Consider the following 5,000-nt stretch of genomic DNA (forward strand, 5'->3'; position numbering starts at 1 on the left):
AAAAAACGGTTCCAAATGTGATGGAACCGATTCCGGTTCCTCGGGTTCCTTCCGGATCCCAACCCTTAGGAGAACTCTCTCTCTGTTGTTCCACCTCATCTACCCCTTCTCCTTCTCACCTCTCTGTCGTCTTGTCCCTGTCGGATCTGTACTTATACTGCTTACAGTACATCTGTTCTCCTCCACATTTCATCGTCTTCCCTCTGCCGTCACACGTAACCGCTTCGACGGCGCGCGTTTGACTGCATGTTGATGTGTGTGTGTGTGTCGCAGTGGTGGAAAAAGTACTCAAATTCTTTACTTAAGTAAAAGTACCAATACTGCAATATAAAAATACTCTGTTACAAGTAAAAGTCCAGAATTAAAAATGTACTTGAGTAAAAGTACAAAAGTATTGGCATCAAAATGTACTTAAAGTACCAAAAGTAAAAGTACTAAATTTTTGAAAATAGCAGATCTACAAGCTCACAACGCGTCGCAAAGCTCACAACGCGTCGCGATGCGACGCGTTGTGAGCTTGTAGATCTGCTATTTTCAAATAGCCTAGGTATAAAATAGGGCTAAAGTGGTTAATGTATGTTTCATTATATCATAATTTATATCTGACAAAGTAACTAGTAACTAAAGTTTTCAAATAATTGTAGTGGAGTAAAAGTACAATATTTGCATCTGAGATGTAGTGGAGTAGAAGTAAAAGTATTGGAAATTGGAAATACTCAAGTAAAGTACAAATACCTCAAAATTGTACTTAAGTACAGTACTTAAGTAAATGTACTTAGTTACTTTCCACCACTGTGTGTGTGTGTGTTCGTCATGGTGATGTGTGCCTGTGTCTCTGTGTGGTATATGGCTCACATACTGTATGCATAAGTATGAAGCATGTGCGAGCGCGTTTCAGTTTCTTTGTTGTCACCGACATCCCACGGAGGCGCGTAATGTAAGCACGCCGAGCGGCATTGTGAAGCCGCAATGCCTCGCTTTTACATGTATAGGGCTTTCCAATCAGCATGTGTAACATGGTTCGACAACGTGCATGCCCTTGGATTTTTCTGCTTTGAACATGCTCCCGTGCGCTAATTTGTTGCGCGTGTGCCGTCCCTTTGTTGATGATGTGTTCCTAATTACATCCTGTTCCCTGTTTGCGGCGCTCTTTGTCAGCACAAAAGCCGACCAAAAGTATGTGATATTACCAACAGGGTTTACGACGGGGGAAACAGGATGTCTATTGTCTATGTTCAATGTTTGGTTTTTTATGTAAAACTGAAGTCTTCTCCTTGTCCCTCTCGATGCATTATGTATGTTTTTGTGAGATTCAGTGTCACACGCTGCATGCGTGTCGCCCGCATCCTTTTTCTTTTTTTTTTACGGAGCTATGAATTGATGGAGCCAGAACCGCCCAGCATAGACAATGAGGATGCATGGGGGCTTGAAGAAGTGATGTGTGCACTTCTTAACCCATTAAGACCTGGAACGCATGTTTTTTTTATTTGAGCTAAAAAGCATTATTTTACACTTTGGGCTATTCAAAAATAGCAGATATACAAGCTCATAGCGCGGCACCGAGTGCCGCGCTACGAGCTTGTAGATCTGCTATTTTTGAAAAATCGTGAAAATGTGTGCAAATCTTTGAAATATATATATTTTTAAAGCGAACATTTTTAACTCAAATCTTTGTTTCTGGGGGTCCCTGGAACAAAATTTTGATGGGGGTCCGTGGCCAAATACATATAATTTTGGGGGTCCTTGACATGAAAAATTTTGAGCACCACTGATATAGAAACATACGTTTTTCAGAATACTGTTGGGATTAGGAGAATCCCAACGGTATCGGCTTCAGGTCTCAATGGGTTAAGCTGTAAATATTCGTAACATTCACAGTGCGGAAGTGCGTAAAACTGTGTGTCCTGTAAGCAGCTTTATAAACCTAGACTAGCTATAGCATCATCTATTAGGAAAACAACATACTGTACGCCTACACAGAAAAAAATCCTCAGTCTTAACGGGACTCTCAGAGTATGACCATACGCTCTCAGAAGAGACCTATTAGACACATACACATCGTCTCTGTCGGGTGGAAACCTCGTATGTCCAAGACTGTTACTTTTCAGGATTCAAATTCAAAAGTGTCAAAAGTAGCAGATCTACAAGCTCGAAACGCGTCGCTTCGCGCCGCGTTTCGAGCTTGTGAATCTGCTACTTTTGACGTGGGGCGTTAATTTACGAATAGACACAAAAAGTTAGAATATGGAGATAAGTGGTTTCTGCCCGACAGCAACGATATAATGTTTGATATAATGTGTGTGCCTGCGTGTATCTTTGTGTTTACAGTCATGCAAATTTCCTCCACCCACTCCCCCCCTGCACCCCCCACTTCTCAGAAAAAAACTCCAAAAGTTAGAACGTGGACGTAATATGGAGATTACTGCTCGACGGCGACGACATACAGTCTGAAACACATTATTCACACTCGTTTACATGCAACGAACACATACTGTATACAGACAACGAACGCAAACACCCCCACACACACACACACACACACACACACACACACACACGAAGAAAACGCCATGTTAGATCCCTGCCTCCCCACCCTGCGTCATCACCCACACACACACACACAGCTCCTCCACTGTTGGCTGCTTAATGATAGCTGCTGGCACTCGGTCCGTTCGCTGGGGAACATTTTAATGATTGTGTTTTCATCAGTTAATACCGGGGTGCCAGGTTTAATGACTGCCCGGACATAATTGGCATTAATTAAAAAACACAAGATGCCTTGAAGTCCTGTTAATCCTCACAAGGCAGAGAGAGAGGGGGTTTTGGCCGCCGTCCCTAGCATCGTGCAGAAAGCTAGGCCGCTAGGCTAGAGGGGCAGAAGGCCTGTTTTTTTTTTCTGGGCCGGGCCAACAACAAAAAAAAGCGGGGAGGGATAAATTGTGGAGGTGTTGAGGTTTGGCTCTGGTATTGACAGCACCGCAGCCTGTTCAAAGATGGTTTTTTTTCCCCCTCCCTCTGCGGTATATAGTCCATGAGCCAGACAAGATTTCATTATCGAAAGAGTGGGCAAAACCAAACCTATATTAAATTGTTCATAGGGTCAATACGAGTAAATAAATATATGATAACCTCACCACAGGAGCAGCTTTTTCATGGTTATCACACATTTTGTCATTTTCCCCATACGTACATGACAGGTGAAAAAATGACAAAATTTAAAAAAGAGTTATCATAATGAAACTTCCTGAGTTGATTACTTACATGAAGACAATGATTTATCGTATTACAAGTTTTCTGAAATTGTATATTTAAATATGCAAATTAGGCATTTAGTCCATGAGCCAGAGCCCCAAAATTGAGCCAGATATTGAATATTCCCTCGTTAAAAACCTTTGACTCCAACATCTTAACAAAATGAAATAAGTATGTTGACTCTAGCTTTGTCCAATGTTCCAACGTTGATTCTGGAAAGTTATGCAAATTTGGGCATATTTTCCTAATGCCTAATTTGCATATTTAAATATACAATTTCAGAAAACTTGTAATACGATAAATCATTGTCTTCATGTAAGTAATCAACTCAGGAAGTTTCATTATGATAACTCTTTTTAAAATTTTGTCATTTTTTCACCTGTCATGTACGTATGGGGAAAATTACAAAATGTGTGATAACCATGAAAAAGCTGCTCCTGTGGAAAGGTTATCATATATTTATTTACTCGTATTGACCCTATGAACAATTTAATATAGGTTTGGTTTTGCCCACTCTTTCGATAATCATTGCTCAATTTTGGGGCTCTGGCTCATGGACTAATAGTATAGTATAGGCGGGAGGCCCACACTTTGGTCGCGGTCCAATGAAGCTACACCCACATATGGTGTTTACCTGCTCAATCACAACTACTTTAGACATCCTCGAAGACACAACACAGTGCGCACGCACACACGCGTAAACGCACAAGCACGCGCGCGCCAGCCAGCCACACCTGTGCGTTCGAAAAACCCAGCCGAGTGAGTGCACTTTGCGACGGCCACCACCTCAGCCACCTGTGCCCACGGCTGAGCCAAGGCTGTTGTGCGCGTGTCTCTGTGTGTGTGTGTGTGTGTGTGTGTGTGCGTGCACACTGTTGGCTGCGATGGTCTGTTTTGCCTCCTGTCCTCCTCCCACAGTAAAGGTCCAGACAGACCTGTTCGGTGGAAACCTCCTATGTCCAAAACTGTCAGTTCTCAGGAAAACAACAAAAGTATCAGATCCAAAAGTATCAGATCCAAAAGTATCAGATCTACAAGCTCGAAACGCGACGCTTCGCGCCGCGTTTCGAGCTTGTGGATCTGATACTTTTGATGCTTTTGTGTGACGCTGTAGTATTTACGAAAAAACACAAAAAGTTAGAATATGGAGATAAGAGGTTTCTGCCCCCGACAACGAGCGATATGTTTGGACCAGTGGGAGCGCAAGTGTTTTAGTTTTTTTCTTCTTTCATTTGTGTGTGTGTGTGTGTGTGTGTGTGTGTGTGTGTGTGTGTTTGGAGGGGGTGATCTCATCATGTCCAGCTCATGCTGTCGGGTCTCAGCCGTGAAATGGTCTGTTTCCACGGTTCACTGAGCAATCTCACATCGCTCCGCTGGCACCGAGGAGAGCCCAGGGCCCCCGTCTCATACACACACACACACACACACACACACACACACACATTACAGTACAACACACACACACACATGCAGGCTAGCACACACAATCTCATACACACACACACAACCGGTCACCCACTCACACACACACGCGCCGACCGTCCCCGATGTTTTGGCCACGGGCCTATGGGTGTTCTCGCTGGACTATCAGTCATCCCCCTCGTCCCCACCGTGCCCCGTCCACTCGCCTCATCTCTCCCCTCTGTCGGGTAGGATTGATGAGGGACCGGGCTGGAGGCCTTGTTGGCACCGGCGGCTGGGCTTGGATGACGCAGTGTGACAGGGTGACAGGGCTGGTATAGAGGCTG

At 43.9% G+C, this 5,000-nt stretch overlaps 1 protein-coding gene across 1 annotated transcript in view; it reads left to right on the plus strand.

Annotated features, from left to right (window-relative positions):
* dab1a (DAB adaptor protein 1a) overlaps window positions 1–5,000 on the plus strand; it is a gene marked incomplete at both ends in the record, with an annotated part of 94,255 nt that overhangs the window by 88,591 nt on the left and 664 nt on the right.

Source organism: Gymnoscopelus braueri, assembly GCF_963280865.1.
Source record: "Gymnoscopelus braueri genome assembly, chromosome: 6".
NCBI lineage: Eukaryota > Metazoa > Chordata > Actinopteri > Myctophiformes > Myctophidae > Gymnoscopelus > Gymnoscopelus braueri.